This window comes from Pipistrellus kuhlii, unplaced genomic scaffold, assembly GCF_014108245.1.
Source record: "Pipistrellus kuhlii isolate mPipKuh1 unplaced genomic scaffold, mPipKuh1.p scaffold_m20_p_2, whole genome shotgun sequence".
In the NCBI taxonomy this organism is placed as follows: domain Eukaryota; kingdom Metazoa; phylum Chordata; class Mammalia; order Chiroptera; family Vespertilionidae; genus Pipistrellus; species Pipistrellus kuhlii.
The window spans coordinates 183,260,096-183,277,714 of record NW_023425515.1 but is presented as its reverse complement, the minus strand read 5'-3'; the positions used below and the strand labels follow the sequence as shown (position 1 = coordinate 183,277,714).

The window sequence follows — 17,619 nt, the reverse complement described above, 5'->3', positions numbered from 1 at the left end:
CTGTGCTGAACTTGGCGCCCTTTTGTGGGGCCATGAGCACTCAGACCTCTGTGCTGTGGAGCTGAGCTAATCTGCTGGAGGGGGAGGACAGTGATGCTGGCAGAACCCCCTCTGCTACCACGTGCTGTGTACCCTTGGGCAAGTCACTTCACCTCTCTGTGCCTCTGTTACCTTGTTCCCAAAATGAAGATAACTACATCCGGCTGGTAGAGCTTTGCAAACCCCAGGGCAAAGCCCAGGTAAAGGGGCTGGCAGAGCAGCACGGTGGCTAAGCGCTAAGGTGGCTTGCGAGCCGAATTTCCCCGTTAAAATCTTGCTAGCCACGTGAGCATGCTACTTAGTCTCTCTTGCCTCCGTTTCGCCATCTGTAAAAGGGAAACGAGAAATCTGGCCTATTTCACTAGGCTACTGTGACCATCCAACATGTTTTTACATGTTAAGCTCTTAATGCCTGGCAGAGAGTAGGCACTCAGTAAGTTTTGACTGTTGTTCTTATTTCCAGTGATCTTCCCCTTTCCACCTGCTTCCATTCTCTCTGGGAAGCTCAGAGCAAGCGTTGTTTCCAATTACAGCCATTATCGCATCCCAGATTCATAGAATAATCCTCTTTCCCTAATTTATAAGGGCTTTCTGGATGCTTCTAAAATGTAATTTAAATATCATACATAAACTCTCCAATTCTTCCTGGAGATAGCGGAGTACGTAGTGTTTTATGAAACAGGACAGGGTAGGCTGCATATGTCACGGAGCCTTTGGTCTGAGCTCCTTGCCATCAGGAGCTGTCCTGTTCCTTCGTGTTTGTGACCTTGGGTCCCAGCACATAGTGGTGCCCCCGAGAGAGGAACGGAGGGCAGGGGCTGGGACGCGCGCATGTGCTGTGGGTCCTCTCCTCTCACGCCGCCTCGCCCAGGGCTGGCCCATCATAGACATCCCGCAGAGACCTGGGCGTGAGCCGAGCGGTTCAGACCAAGGTGTTCACCAAGGTGATGGCGGAAGAGTTTTTGGTTGTCGGATGTCACAGATCTCAGCGTGACATCAGCTCCCACCAAGGAGAGTCGTCCCGCCCTGTGCCTCATGGAGGGAAGAGAAATAGAAGCTGAGGTATGAGGCCTGGTATGGAGAGGGGAAGGGTACTGCTTTCTCTCATACCCCCAGCCCAGGTATCTCAGGTTCACCTGAGCCATTCATTCATTCATCCATTCATTCATCCATCCACCCATCCATCCATCCATCCATCCAACAAACTCGGCTGGGCTTCCATTGGGTTCCAGCCCTACACTGGAAGCTGAGGGTGCTGAGTTGAGTGGGATACTCAGAAAGACAGACAGACAGAAGGATGGGTCTGAGGAGAGAATGCATGAAGTACTACAATTCCTGTCATCAAGACGTGGTAGGATAAAGGGTTTTTTTTTTTTTCTCAAATTGAACGTATTTATAACAATCATTGTGTACTGAGTACTAGCTATGTACCCAGAACTGTGCTAAGCCCTTACCACAACAGAGGTGCAGAGAGGTGAAGTGGCTTGCCTGACGTTATTACAATGTTAACTCCCCCGGCACCCGGCCACCCTCTGAGGTGGCTAGTCTTGTCCTTCATCGGCAGATGAGGAAATGGAACAGAGTAAGGATGCGACTTGCCCACGGCAGGTCAGACATGGGATTTAAAGTCCACCTCCCCTATGAGAAGGAATGGAGTGGGACAGTGTAGTTTTTTTGTTTTTAGACAGAGGGGAAGGAAGAGGGAGAGAGAGAAACATTGATGTGAGAGCAGAACATGAATCCGTTGCCTCCTGCACACCCCCCGCTGGAGATCAAGCCTGCAACCTGGGTATGTGCCCGGACCGGGAATCGAACCTGCAACTTTTCTGTGCACAGGATGACACCCGACCAACTGATCCACAGCTACAGCTGATGTGGGACAGTTTAAATCAGGGCTAGCCAGGAAAATCCAGTGCAGAGTTTTTAGCAGGCAAAGGGGCTGGAGGAGGAAGGGCCATCGGCTGGCGTGGGTCCTTGGCCTCAGAGGTTTGCTCTCTTTTCTTCCCGGGGTCCCAGGTCGTCAGAGCCAGACTCTAGAGGTGCTTTCATCCCGTGTCTGCCAGGGCTTCCAACAGGGCAGACTCTGGGAGGAACACGGAAACGGCATTAAATGACACTGAGTCACACGGTGAGAAAGTTCCCCTCGCCTTCTCCTCCACCCCTGCTGATTACTCACGGAGAAAGTCTGTTTCCTGCCAACATGTCTCCAACACCTCGCTGACAGCCCCTAATCTCCCTTTTCAATAAGGAAACGCAGGCCTCTGCGCTCAGACCCGGCTAGCCAGCTGGAATGCCAGGGCACCCCCTCGCTTTCGCTGCCAGTAATTTATGTGTTTTTATTTTTATTTAAACAAACTCGCTAAGTGCCACTGCTTTGCAAATATCAACTCCTTTTATCCTCATCCCAACATCATGATTTAGGCGCTGTTATTTATTTAAGCCTACAGGCGAGTACGCTGAGGAGGCACAGAGAGGTTAAGGAACTCGCCTAAGGTCACACAGTGAGCGTCAGAGCAAGGGTTAGGAGCCCAGGCAAGCTGGCTTTACCGGCCATGTTCTCACCCACCTCGCCAAACTACTTCTGATTAGAGGGATCCGTGCTGGCTTTCTCCTAGTTATAGCAGCAACCTAATTTTTTTCCTGTACTGAATTTATTTCAGAAAAAAATATATAGGGGAGTCCGTTTAAAAGTGTAGTTTAAACGGTTATATGGTTAAGTCGTTTAGGAATGACCGAAGTGTGAGGAACTCTGGTCTGGTCCCGGCCCTTCATTTGCTGGTGGAGAAGCTGAAGTTCAGAGAGGGGGTGGAAGCTGCCTCGGGTCACACAGCGAGGGGAGATGGGGCTGAGATCTCGCCTGCGTCCCACACCCTGTCTGCTTCCCGCACTCAGGGCCGATGAGGTGTGTTCCCCTGCCTGGAAGTGTCCTGTGCTGTAAGGTGATCCCGTTATCTCTGGCTGCTCCCTGTACGGGCAGGCCCTCACCTCCCGCCAACCCTGCATCAGCACTTGGCCACCAGCTGAGCTGACTTCCATCACATTCTCTCCATTCTCTGCCAGGGTTTGCACGCTCGGTACAGCCTGAGCTGGGAGTTGTCCTCAGTCTGCCGTCAGTGCTTGCCTTCCTCACTCACTTTCATGCCTTTCTAGAAGGTTCCACACCTCTGCCTTGCAGAGAGGCAGGAGCTGGGTTTACATCCTGACTCCACCCCGTCCCCGTCTTCAGCAGGATGCGTAGGCCCAACGAGCTTTGCTGTCCCCCGGTGTCAAGTGAGGAGCAACAAGGCCGAGGACCGTGGGCCGGAGGGATGCAGGAAGTGAGGCCGGAGCAGACGCCCCTGCTCGGCTCCTTTCTGAGTCACTGACCTTCAGGGCCACCTCTTTGTCCTGGAGGGACATGCGACTCTCATCCCTAAAGATGAGAAAAATCAAGGCCAGCTTCTCCCCACATCAGGCACTGGCCGGGAATTCCACTCTCCGCCTCGGATCCTGGCTGATCACTATCTCCATGGCCGTGGGCCGGGGGTGGCGGGAGTGTCGTTTCTCCTCTCTTGGCTTCAGTTTCCTCGTTGGTCAAATGAAAGCTAGCATGCAGGATTACCAAGAGGCCCAGACGTGATGAATGGTCTTTGTCATGTCTGAGGCACTCTGCTATTTAGGACGGTCTGCATGTCCTGTGTAGACAGAAAAATCACTCTGGAGCACTCCTGCCGTGTAGATGGGACATGCGAAGCCAATAGCTCCCCCTTTCCAGGCAGAGCCTCCGAAAAAGGCCGGGTGGGGTTGGGTCTCGGCTCATGCTTTGTTTCTCACTCATTCTTCCAGTCAACGATCTTTTTTTCACCCACCCCTGGGCGAGGCAGAGAGGGTATGAGCTCCACGGTCTGGCCACTCCGGGTTTGCATCCTGACCTCCCCACTCCCTGGCTCTGCGATCTTGGGCACGTCGCTTCACCTCTCTGAGCTTCGGGTTTCCCGTCTGTAAGATGGGGAGGACCCGGGGACCTGCCTCGCCAGGTGGTTGTGGGGATTGATTGAGTCGGTCGGTGCATACAAAACGCTTGGCACACATCCTGGTCACTACCTTTGGTGCCCAATGACCACACCCTGGGCCCTCCACTCATCTCAGGCTGGCCCCGCAGACAGACAGCGGAGTCCCACGCCAGGAAAGCCACGGGGCCACCCCGGCTGGGGTGGTCCGGGAAGGCTCCCCTGAGCCGAGAGGAAGGGGAAGGCAAGGGCAGGCCGAGCAGAGGAGTCCGCCCCGGCCAAAGCGTGGTGTCCGGAGAGGCCGTCGCCGCCGTTGCCGCCACTGCCTCCGGCTTCGCGTGGGCTGCGTGTGGGGGAGAGGCAGGAGATGAGGCTGCTGAGTCGACAGGCCCCCCGGGGACCGTTTGTCGGAGGAGCTTGACAAGGTTAAGGATCTTCCCCGAGCATCCTTTCACTTCCCCTCAATAACCTGGTGCGGATCTATCATCCCCGTATTTATCTAAACCCTTGCTGGACCCATTTATATCCTTAGCCTCTCCAGCTTCTCGGCGTAATGAGCTCCAGATGTGGTGAGGGGCCTTCCCGGAGCCTCTGCCTCCAGCCCAGAGGGTGCCGGGGTTGTGGGGGCGCTGAGGGGAAAGACTGAGAGCCTGCTCCCCAACCTGGCTTCACCCTTCCATGGGCCTAAGACAGATCGGGGTGGGTGCCGGGTCCCTGAGGGTTCCAGGACCCCCGCCCCTTCCCACCTGTAAGACCCTAATCCTGAGCCTGAGCAGTCTGCGTGCCAGGACATCTGTGGGCTCCTCCAGGGGTACCCCACAAATATTGAACCCACCTTGGCCACTCCCGGAGAGAGACAGGCCAGCCAAGAAGCCCTTTCAACCCACAGAGCTAGCGGGACTGTCTCTAAACCACACCAGCATGGTGGGGCGTGAAGGGGCTCAGAAACCGTTTGTTCCTGTGGTTTCCAGTTGTCAGTTCCCATTTCTGTTGCCTCGAGCTGTGTTCTCGCCACTGCTGTTGAAATGGCTCGCTTTTCCGTTCGCTGGAGAACAGTTGTTCCCCTTTATCTGCAGGGTCCGTGTTCCAAACCCACAGTGGAGGCCTGAAACTTTAGTCAGTCACAAACCCTACACACACTGTGTTCTATCCTAAACATCCATACATGCCAACGATGAAGTTTAATTTAGAAATGAAGGACAGTAGGAGATTAACAGCAAATAATAAAAAAGAACACGTATCAAAGAACACGGGGGTGACTAGAACTCAAGTGCGGTGGGACCTCGGCAGTCGATCTGGTGACCGCGGTGCCTGGCGGGCGGGTAGCCTACGCAGCAGGGACACGCTGGGCAAAGGGACGATGCCCGTCCTGGGTGGGATGGCGCTGAGATCTCATCACGCTACTCGGAATGGGGTGCGATTGAAACCCCCTGTTTACTGTTACTTCTGGGGTTTTTCATTGAACATCTTCAGACTGTGGTTGGCCGCAGGCAACCGAAACGGTGGAAAGTGGAACCATGGATAAAGGCGGACTAACTCTTGTCGATGTATTAAGGGAATTCCATATCCCTGCCAGAAGGGAGACCAATATCTCTTGACACAAACAGAGGGTACCTGTAACTGTAAGTGCAGCAGACACAGGGCAGGGCGATGGCAGGGTGTAGGGACCAGAGAGAGGGCCGCGGGGAGGCAGGCAGAGGTGATACCAGGACAGGTTGTGGACAGGTGCCTGTTGTGGGCAACGGGGGCTCCATCTCCCCGGGACCTCGTGTGGGACCCTGGAGACGGAGTGACCTCGGCACAGTCACTGTCCTCACAGCCATGGGTGCTGTTCCCCTGGCACTTCCCTGTGCTGCTGCATGTGGCAGGGTGAGGCCTGCAGGCACTGAGCTGGAGTGAGAGGCGGGTGAAGTGAGGAGCAGCCAAGGTGAGGAGCCAGCGCCGGAGATGGAGCCACACAGGCCGCGGGCCCGAGGCTTGGCTGCTGGCCGGTTGCGTGGTGGTCCAGAGAGGTGGCCACGTCTCAGCAGCCCCCAGGCAGACTTTGTCTTTGCAGGGTCCAGGGACTGAGAGGCTTGAAAAGAGGGGACATTCTCTCTGTCGCTAGAATGCAGTATCTGCCCCCGCTAAAGCCTCTTGCGATTCCGGTGAGAAAGCAGGTCCAGTGAGGGGAAGGGACTTGTCCACGGCACATGGAGGCTGCAAAGCTTGGGTCTCCTTACCCTGCACTGACTTGCCTTCCCCCAACTCACTTTCACAGCATTTTAATATTTTTAAAAAATATATTTTATTGATTTTTTTTTTTACAGAGAGAAAGGGAGAGGAATAGAGAGCTAGAAACATGGATCAGCTGCCTCCTGCACACCCCCTACTGGGGATGTGCCCACAACCAAGGTATATGCCCTTGACTAGAATCGAACTTGGACCCCTCAGTTTGCAGGCCAACGCTGTATTTACTGAGTCAAGCCAGTTAGGGCAATATTTTAATATTTTTAGATGGATACGGGAGAGGCGATCCAGAGGGCCAAGCTATTGTCCGTGGGGAGAACCAGAGCCTCAGGAAGGCCCACCTGTCCCAGCAGTCTCCCCGATGCCCCTCACCCCCAGTCCAGTGCCCTCAAGGTGAATCTCTGAGTCCCTGTTATTAGAGGATTGGCTTTAAGAAGGCTTCCTGGGGATGCTGGATACATTGAGTTCAGATCTTAGTTCTGTCCCAGCCTGTCACATGGCCTTGGTAATTACTTCACTGCTCTGTGCCTCAGTTTCCTTCTCTATAAAATGGGGATAATACATTGCCTATCTCATAGGAATGTTCGGAAGATTAAATAAAGTCATACATGTACATGCTTTCAACTGAGCCTAGCACAAGCACCATGTGTGTTTGCTGCTATTATTATCTGTACTAAGCAAAGAGTAAGATGCAAATTGACTGTACTTTTGTGATGCCCACCAGCCAATCAGGAGTGAGTATGCAAATTAACCCAACAAAGCTGGCAGGTTAATTTGCATATTCAGGCACAGATTGGCCAGGAGTGGGGCGGAACACTTGTGTCAATACAGGCTATGGCGTTGACGCAGGCATTCCACCAGCCCCTGGCTGCTCTGGGCCTCTGGGCAGCATGGGAAGGCAGAAAGACGGCTCCAGTGGGAGCACTCAGGGTAAGGAAGGCCCATTCTTGCACGAATCTTCATGCATCAGGCCTCTAGTTGTTATTATTATTACTATGCACAGGGAAGAAAGGAAGGAGATGGGCATTTACTTAGATCTTACGGAGGGCCAAGCACCGTCCCTGCATTTTGCAGAGCGCATCTTATGCAATCCTCCGATCAACTCTAGAAAGGTAGTTCTTTTTAAAAAACATATTTTTATTGATTTCAGAGAGGAAGGGATTGGGAGAGAGACACACATTCATCGGCTGCCTCCCGAAACCCAGCCTTGGACTCGAAGTGCCCTGCCTTGGACTCGAAGGAAAGGCAGTTCCTTTTCCGAGGAGGAGGTAGGCTTCAGGGACATCAATGATGTGCCCAGGGTCACACCGTAGGGAGGGTGCAGCCCCACGATGGACACATGGGTGTCCACGGCATGGACTCGTGGGGAAGTTGAAGGAGCCAGCGCGGCAGAGGGCTCGGGGGCGGGGTGGGAGACATCAGGCTGGAAGGGGTGGCCGGCTGGCTCAGGAATTCCGGGGGTAGAGTCTGTGCTCTCTCCCACAGGCCCTGGGGAGCCACCAGCAGGCCACAGGCAGGGAGTGACATGATAAAAGGGGTGTTCGCGAAGGGTCTGTGCGGCTGCGGTTTGGGGATGGATGGGCGGCGGAGAGGTCCATAGGGGAGGCGGGAAGCTGGGCGGCCTGACGGGACAGGTCCTCGGGGGCAGGCACAGGGAGCCTTCGGTCAGACTGACCCCCTCCCCCAGGGCCCCAGGACAGGGCCCAGCCAAGCCAGGGCCCAGGGCCTCAGGTGCTTCCAGACCCACGCTCCTTCCCCTCGCCAGCTCTCAGCTTTGTCTGGGGGTCTCCGAGGGCGTCGGCCGGCCGCCTGCAGATTTATGAGGTGTGGGGGATCCGCGCGGGCGGGGGCGGCCTGGGAGACAGCCCGGAGGAAGAGGGAGAGGAGGATGTTCTCCAGCCGCAGACACGCTCTCACTTCCCTTCCACCTGGGGACCCAGCTGGCCCAGCCCATGGCACAACCCCCCGCCCTGCCACTCAGCATTTCCGAGACCCTGCCCCAGGCCAGGCCGGGAACCCACACCTGCTGCCTCAGTTTCTCCTCGCAGACACCCTGAGGGGTGAGCAGAGAGGGCCTACAGGAATCTGAGACGGGAGGAGGCTGCCACCAGTAGGGAGAACGTACCAGAGTCAGGGATGGCAAGAGCAGGTGGCAAACAGCACGTCGAGTGCGACTCCTTTGTGACTTTCGGAGGAATAAATATGCATTGATGGCTCCCTGTCCACGTTTTCTACACCCGAGAGAGGTCTAAATGGTGTCTAATTGTGACTACTTCTGGGGAAAGAGCTTCGACTTTTCATTCTATACTCTTCTCTAATGTCTTATAATAAGCATGTATGTAGTCACTGAGAAACTGTGTTTTTATAATTCAGAGGAATGGCAGGGGGTGATGCTGGAGAGATAAGGCCGGGCTTCCTCCATGCCAGTGGGGGATGGGTGGGCTGCTGCGGGGGGACCTGAGGATGCTCAGGGCTTCGGTCTTTCTCTCTCCACAGAGACCTCTACCCCCAGGGGACCCCAGCCTCCCTGGGGAGGCCCCGCTGACCCACGTGCAGGCAGCTCTAGACACAGAGGGGAGGGGGCCAGGCGAGGCGGCAGCCGTGAAGGATGATACGATTGGACTGGAAGAGGGGCTGTGAGCCGACGAGTCAGGTGTGACTCCAAATCCTTGCACTTTTTTTATTTTTTGCTTGTGAACTTTTACATAGATATATATTATTGATTTTTTTTTTTTTTTTATAGAGTGGAAGAGAGAAGGATAGAGAGTTAGAAACATCGATGAGAGAGAAACATCGATCAGCTGTCTCTTGCACACCCCCTAGTGGGGATGTGCCCGCAGCCAAGGTACATGCCCTTGACCGGAATCGAACCTGGGACCCTTCAGTCCGCAGGCTGATGCTCTATCCACTGAGCCACACCGGTTAGGGCTACTTGTGGACATTTTAATGAACTTCCCTCCATGTAGCTTCAAGCCGCCAGGGCCCAGGCCCCAGCAGCACCCTGCATCTTCTCCTCGGCCTTCGCAGTGGCAGGCGCTCCGGGAGCCCGCCCTTCCCCAGAGCGCTGCAGCAGCCCGGTCGCACTGCCTCGGTGACAGGAGCAGTGCCGGCTGTGCTCTTGGCAGCGTTTCCCTGGGTCCGCGCTCTGACCCGGGCCCACGGTTTGTATTAAGGCTGACAGACAGAGGGGCAGAAGCTCTGGTTCCTCTTTAGGCGGTGATGCCTCACACCAGCTTCCCCGAAGCAGCCTGGGCGATACTGGTCCAAGTTGAGCCTGTGATGATGCAAGCTGCCACATTACCGCGGCCTGCCAGCTGCTTCCTGTGCCTGCCGAGGCGGCCGTGGCCGTGGCTCACGTGACCCCAAAGTTTTCGGGTCTCCCTCGGTCTGGATGGCATGTCGGCGGCCGAGTTGCAAGAGCCAAATCCTTGCTCTTTTTCTTTCTTTTTTTAAATATATATTTTATTGATTTTTTACAAAGAGGAAGAGAGAGGGATAGAGAGTTAGAAACATCAGCTGTCTCCTGCACACCCCCCACCGGGGACGTGCCCGCAACAAGGTACATGCCCTTGACCGGAATCGAACCTGGGACCTTTTAGTCCGTAGACCAATGCTCTATCCACTTAGCCAAATGGGTTTCGGCAAATCCTTGCTCTTTTATTTCCAGCCCTGGGACCCTGAGCAGATGTCAGTTCTCCTGGTCTGGATGTTCTCATCCGTGTCACGGGGTTCCTAATGTTACTAAGAACCAGAATGTGGTCACTATGTGTAGGCTGTTATTTTTTAGGTAGGGAGATCCCAAAATCTAGGGGGTGGCCAGAACTTGACAGCACCCTGCCAGAGGGGCAGAGGGGCAGAGGGGCAGGGGGGACTGATGGAGGGGAGACCGTGCCTCCTACAAGGGGGCTTCCCGGGAGGCTGATGGAGGGCAGGAAGTCTGGCAGCACCCGGTAAGGCACCAGGCAGTCCTCCCATCAAGGCCTGGGAACCCAGGGGCCGCTAGCCCTCACTCATGGGTGCTGCCTCTTGAGGGGGCCCGGGACACCCACATTGCAGGACCCGTGGTGCCCATCCCGCAGGTAGCTCATGCACACACCAGGAAACGGCCGGATAAGGACCACTTCCTCCTCGGGCCCTTTGCACCTGCTCTTTCTTCTGCGTGGGACGGTTTCCCGTTATTTTCTTGGTTCACTTCATCTGCCACGAGGTTTCCTAAGAGTTACACCACAGCGGTCACCACCAGGGGCTTCGGCAAAACCCTCCCCTCCGTCTCCTGGGACCACAGACATGCTCCTGTACGATGCGGACCCTGAGGCCTGCCTGTGTCCCGTATGCTCCTGTGTGCCCATGCACCCTGCTTGTGGGACCTATTTCCCTTTATTGCACTTAATGGTGGTCTGTCTGCCCCATGCCCTTCTCCCCTGACCAGCACCCCATTATCTGCATCGCCCCGGGGCTGGCACTTACTCCTCCAGCGAGAGGCTGGCTTAGAGATGCTCAGGGAAGGTCTGATGAATAAATGAATGAATAAATGTCCATGTGTTGGGACTATTGTCAGAAAAGCCTGAGACGGCCGAAACCAGTTTGGCTCAGTGGGTAGAGTGTCGGCCTGCGGACTGAAAGGTCCCAGGTTCGATTCCTGTCAAGGGCATGTATCTTGGTTGTGGGCACATCCCCTGTAGGAGGTGTGCAAGACGCAGCAGATTGATGTCTCTCTCTCATCGATGTTTCTAACTCTCTATCCCTCTCTCTTTCTGTAAAAAAATCAATAAAATATATTTTAAAAAAAAGAAAAAGAAAAGAAAAGCCTGAGACGGAGAAGGGGAACGTGCCTCCCAAACGTGAAGCACAGAGCCGTCCTCGTTAAGAGCCCACGCCACCCCTCACCTCCCTGTGCCTCCGCCTCCAGGTTTCCTTCTATGTGTCTCTGAGCCTCTGGCAGAGAACTCAAGGCAGTGTCCGCCCCGCCCCTGTCCTGTGTGTGACACACGCCCGAGGAGGTGCAGGCAGGTCCGCACAGGGGCCTCGGCACCGCACCTTCCCTGGCAGGAGTGGCCCCTCTGGTAGCGGCCTGCTCTCCACAACCAGTCCGACCTCGTGGCTCCTGCAGCTCACAGCAGAGTCTGCAAAGCCAGTCTGCGGGCCCCGCTGGCAGCAGGTCTGGTCCTGGGGAACAGGGTGACCCTCACGGGCTGGCCCCGGATCCCAGCCATGCACCTCAGGCTTACGCACGTGACAGTTTCCAAAATACAACCACATTCTCTAATTCACCATAGATGCCAAACCACTGAGGCAGGCGAGTCAGGTAACACAACCCGCCCATGTCACAGCTGGGAAAACTGAGGCTTAGAGAAGTTCCTGTTGGAGTCATTCAGGTGGAGTGTCAGCTGCCCTAGCCCTGCCCTCTTGGACCCCGCTGTTTGGTGGCGGTGGGGTGCTCAGGAGCTATCATATCCCAGTGTGGGTGGAGGGATGGGGCACCCACAAAGGTATGAGCCAGGCACTGGGGCTGAGCAGGATTTTGGCGGCGAGGGTGGGCTGGGGGAGATTTTTGGCTAAGATCCATTCCAGGCTTAGCAGTGGACAGAACTGGCTGGCTGTGGGGTCGGAGGGGCAGGCAGAAGAGGGGAGGGGATGGCAGGAGATTCATTCCGGAAGCCCAGCACAGAATAGGTTCTCAGGAAATGTCCACCTGTCTCATTTGGACCCCCATCTGTGAGTACTGGGGAGCCGCCAATCATCCTTGAGTGACAGGGTCTGGGTTTGAAGTGGAAAGGGACAGCTAGGGTCTTTATCACCATCTATGACGCTTTCTGCTTCCCACACTTCCTCCTGCCCCACCCGTGCCCCTTTCTCTGGTTCCACCCCATCCTCAGGTAGCAGCTCCCCACCTTTCCCAAGGCCTCGGCTCCCTAAGTCTGCCGCCTGTCTCCCTGGTCACACATGCCCCACTCATGCCCCACACATGCCTGTGGTTCTCGCATGTCCCCGTGTCCGAGCGGCTGGTGTAACCGGGGAGGTGAGACAGATGGAGACCAGGCCAGTGAGCACACCCAGGGCCCACGGTGGCTGCTTCCCCTGTTAAAGCCCATTTTTCTCTCTTCCTGGGGCCTTTCCACCCTACCAGCCACACGCTGGGACGGGACCCTTTCGAAGGCGGCTTTGAGACAGTTACGATGGCAGCGTTGGGAGGGGGCTATATTTGGGTGGGTGTGAGATCTTTTCCTCTCGCCTTCGCCACAACTCTGCAAAGGCAGGTCCCCGTGCTCCAGAGGAGGAAACGGCAGCTCAGAAAGGCAGATTCACTCGCCCAAGACACACAGCTCAGACCACCGTCAAGCCAGGAGGCTTCCGCTGCCCCTGAGCCCGTGGTCTTCCGGGCGCAGGCCTGTGAGCTGATCCAGGCTGCGGCTGTCCGAGCATCCATCCCCTGGGAAACACAGATTCCAGCCGCAGTCCCCGGCTTGCTCCAAATCTTTCCATCTTCTGGCGTAAGGGACAGCCAGGACTGGTTGTCCCTTACGCCAGATTTCATTTTTTTGTTCATACCTGAGGATATTTTTCCCATTGATCGTTAGGGAGAGAGGGGAAGACAGAGAGAAATATCGATGTGAGAGCAACACATTAATTGCTTGCCTCCTGCACGATTTCCCAGCCAGAGCCCAGGCCAGGGAGGAGCCTGCAACCAAGGTACATGCCCCTGACTGGAATCGAACCCGGAAACCTCTGGTCTGCAGGCCGACGCTTTATCCATTGAGCCAAACCGGCCAGGGCTGGGCTGGTGTTTTTAAAAGGCACCCAAGACCATGGTGTGCACAGCCAGATGCTACCTAGCGCCAGCACCAAGCGATGTTAAAAGCATCGCACGTTATGTGAAGAGAGAGAGAAAAAAAAAAGGGGGGGGAAAGAATACACCAGGATACTGGCAGTAGTCCTGTAGGGGTGGAGGGCCCACTGGGGGAGATGATGATCCTTTTGCACTTTATATTTCCTTCTGACTTTCCTACGTTTTCCAAACAGTCTTTAATGAGCATGTATTGCTCTTGTAATGAGAGAAATAAGTAACAGAGGCTGTGGATGGGAATGGGAGATGTGCTCACACAGAGCTGGGTCAGTGCCCAGCTCGGCCCTGCCCCTGCCACTGGGCACTTAGGCAGGGAACTTGATCTCCTGAGCCTCAGTTTCCTCTTTTGTAAAATGGGGAAGCCGCCGAGCACGGCTGGAGGTGTCACGGAGATAATTCCCCCTGGTCAACAATCGTTCCTTCCCCTCCCCGTACCTCTTTGCCTGGCAGTGGTGCCCAGCACACGGATGCCCTTTGCTGGCCACAGCAGGGGGGAGCCTCCTCCCCTGCTCTAGCCCAGACCCTCATGGACTGTGGAGCGGTGGGGGGCACTGGGGGCCACCTCAGCCAACTCCATTTCACAGCTGGGTAAACTGAGGCCCAGAGCAGCCGCAAGCCTGGGCGCCTGGCTACGGCTCCCGGGCGTGGGGGAGGGAGGGGCGGGCACGTGTTCGCCGCACAGCGCTCTCCCCGCCGGCGCCTCGCTCGGAGTGTGTGAGGGGCAGCGAGTCACCATCTGTGTTTTCCAATAAAAGAAAATGAAAATTGAAGCGCATTAAAAATAGCTCAATTGGGATTCCGCGCAGGGCTCTGTAGCCTGCTGTGACAGAGACGCCCAGCCTGCCTCCTCCTCCCTCCTCCCCGCCTGGCACCAGCACCACCGGGAAGTCATCTGAGGCAAACGCCTCCTGGGAGGGGCCGGGGTGCAGGCAGGGTCCCCGATAACACCAGTTGGGGGCATCGGGGAGCCCTCATTCTGGCTCCCCAGCTCTCAGGTGCTGGTGTCCAGGAAATTGGGTCCACAAGAGGCACAAGAAGATGGATTTAGGGCCCTATGCCACCCCATTCGACTCTAGACCCACCTGCCCCTGGGTCCTCGGGGCCTTTAGCTAGAGGTCCCACCTCCCACGGGCGTCACACCAGCGATGCCCCGTGACCCAGAGGGGAGCAGGCTCCTCTGGGACCTGGAGGCCTGGGTTCTCAGCCCACCCTGCCCTCGCTGGGCCTCGAGCAAGCCAGGACCCTCCCTGGGCCCGTTTCCTCCTGGAGGACGTATGAGACGGTAGAAGGAGAGGACCTCAGCAAGCTCTTCGCCTACGGCCTGGCGTAGACAGGGTCTCCACTGATGGCCAAGATCGCCATGGTTCTCATGACGGTTCTTTTCTGTGAAAGGGGAACGTGACGGTGAGCTGTGGGAAGCCTGAGCGAGGTCAGACTGGAGACGGCGTTGCACAGGCGGCAGCTGTGCCCCCCATGAGGAGGGGCTGGCATCCATCGAAGGGTGCTGGTGCTGTGATTCTCAAGCACCCCTCCCTCCCCGGGGGTCCAGCCCTCTGCAGGGTCCCCCTGCACCTGCACCTGCACCTGTGACTTCAGCTACCGTGTAGACCTCCGAGAGGCAGACAAGGGGACACAATTCGTAGCCCCAAGGCCCAGAGAGTGCTGGTGCAGGGAGTATCCCAGGCCCCACAGCCTGGCCTACAACAGAGGCCACTGCCCGATGGGTCTCAGATCTGCGTGGCCTGGGAGTGGGCAGAGCACCCAGGGAAGCCAGGGGGACCCCACAGTTGGGCCTGTACAAGGGGCAGCCAGACCACATCCTGCTGGATGGCCTTGGGCTAGTTATGTTACTTGTCGGAGCCTCAGTTTCTTCATCTGTAAAATGGGGCTGGTAATAGTCCCCAGACTTTGGGAAGATTGGGTCCCGGGCAGGGCTTGGCACATGGTAAACACTAGACAGACAGTAGCCCGAAGAATAGCCCACCTCACCCTGCTCTCCCACCCGTCCAGAGCAGAGACTGCTGCTGGGCCCACCAGTGCCCAGTTCCACAGGACCAGCCGCTGTCCTGCCACGGCCGCTGCCTCTCAGGGACATACACAGGGCAAACAGGACTGGGGATGCTGGGAGAATGCCCCTCAGCCCGCAGCAGTGATCCCCATCCCCTCACCCCAACCACGGCCGTCTGTCAGCAGTGGGGGTGGCTGTTTCTCTGTGGCGGAAGTGAGTGAGTGGGGTTCTTGAGGATGGAGCAGTTGCCGGTGTATGTTAAGAATGACATATTAGCCGAAACCAGTTTGGCTCAGTGGATAGAGCGTTGGCCTGCGGACTGGAAGGTTCTGGGTTCGATTCCGGTCAAGGGCATGTACCTTGGTTGCGGGCACATCCCCAGTGGGGGGGGGGGGGTGTGTGTGCAGGAGACAGCTGATCGATGATTCTGTCTCATCGATGTTTCTAACTCTATCCCTCTCTCTTCTCTGTAAAAATTTTTTTTAAAAAAAAAAAAAAAAAAAAAAAGAATGACATATTAGTTTCTTATCACCAACGTAACAAGTTACCACATCTCAGTGGCATAAAACAACACAAATTTGTTCTCTTATAGTCCTGGGGGCCAGCAGTCTGAGATGCGTTTCACGGGGCTTACATCAAGGTGTTGATGGGACCCATGTCCTTGCCTGTTCCAGCTTCTAGGGCAGCGGTTCTCAACCTTCCTAATGCCTCGACCCTTTCATACAGCTCCTCATGTTGTGGTGACCCCCAACCATAGAATTATTTTCGTTGCTACTTCATAACTGTCATTTTGCTACTGTTATGAATCGTAATGTAAATATCTGTGTTTTCCGATGGTCTTAGGCGACCCACAGGTTGAGAACCGCTGCTGTAGAGCCTAAGACCATCGGAAAACACAGATATTTACATTACGATTCATAAACAGCAGCAAAATGACAGTTATGAAGTAGCAACGAAAATAATTTTATGGCTGGGGGTCACCACCACATGAGGAGCTGTATGAAAGGGTCGCGGCATTAGGAAGGTGGAGAACCACTGCTCCAGGGGCTGCCTGCACCCTTTGGCTTGTGGCCCCTCCTCCATCGGCAGAGCACATCATTGCACTCCGATCCCATCCCTCTCCTCTCTAAGTCCCCTCCTGCCTCTGTCTCAGAAAGAGCCTTGTGATTACATTGGATAATCTCCCCGTGTCTGAATCCTTAATTTAATCCCATTCGCAAAGTCCCTCCCTTTTCGCCATGTGAGGCGGTAGTCACAGGCTCTGGGGATGAGGGTGAAGATTCTGTGGGGGTGGGGGGCACTGTTCTGACTACCAAGACAGGCCAGAAAGCTAGAGTCTGCCTTCTCCTAGGCCAGCGGGGCCTGTGGATGGTAATAGCAACACCATAACTTCCGTTTAGAGTGCCTGCGTGGTGCCAAGTTGTGTGGAAACCTGAGTTACAGTAATGGCTGCCAGTATCTTACCGAGCAGTTACCGTAGCCAGGCACCCCGCTAAGCGCTTTCCCTGCGTGACCTCATTGTCACACCCACCTGCCAGGCGGTGCTGATGCTATTTCCATTCCACGGCTTAGGCGGGGAGGGAGCGGCTTACCTGAGGCCACTGGGTTAGGAAGTGGGGTTCACACGTAGATCTGATGGCGGAGCCCATACTCCCAGCTCCCCGGGGTACACCACAGATCCACGGCTTCCACCGCCAGGCTCCTGCCCTCCTGCCCCTCCTGTCCCACTGCCCAGCGTGTGCCCCTCACTCTGAGGGCGAGAACCAGAACTGCTCCTGCCACGTTCCTCCCGCCAGCCTCTGGCTTCCTCCAGGCGGGGGCTGAGGCCGCGGTGGGCGCACAGTAGGAGCTCAGGGAGCGGGCGTGTTGAATGGGAGAAGAGGGCAGGGTGTTGAGGACTTCGTGGGGAGAGTGGAGGGAGGGAGGCCTGATGAGTCTTCTGATCCAGGTGGAAGGATGGGACTGGGAGCCGGACAATCTGGCCACTGAGTAGCCGACACACACCCTTAGTCCACACCTTCCTGCCTGAGGGTCTGTCCCCTCTCAGGGCCTCAGGAGGCACCAGCCAATTGAAAACCCCAGGCTGATGCCTGCGGGCAGTGACCCTCTGCTCGATCTCCAGGTCCTTCCCCAGTCCCATCTTCTCACCTCGGAGAGCTTCCTGGGACCCTTCTCCCAGTCTGGGTCACTGGGTTTTAGGCTGCCTCACCATGGGATCTCAGACCAGCCCCCAGGCTGCCTCAGTCTACCCTGGGTGACCCACCCCCAGGTCCCATCTCTACCTTGGATGCTCTTTTTACACCTCAGCCCCTGGTCTGACCCCTCCGCAGCTTCTGCGGGACCGACAAGGAGCCGGCCCACCTCGGGAAGCCCCTCCCGGCGCCGGGCCAGCTCCGTGGGGCAGGGCAGCAGGGCGAGAGGCCCAGGGACTGGGAGAGAGCCCGCGTCCCCCGTGCTCGTTCAGTCTCGGGCTCGGAGACGATGCCTCACAAACTCCCTGCTCCCGGCAG

General features: G+C 56.2%; 1 protein-coding gene across 5 annotated transcripts in view; it reads left to right on the top strand.

Moving 5' to 3' along the window:
* Positions 1-17,619, top strand: part of EPHB2 (EPH receptor B2) — a 183,131-nt gene that overhangs the window by 33,658 nt on the left and 131,854 nt on the right. The gene's annotated exons all lie outside the window — the stretch shown is intronic.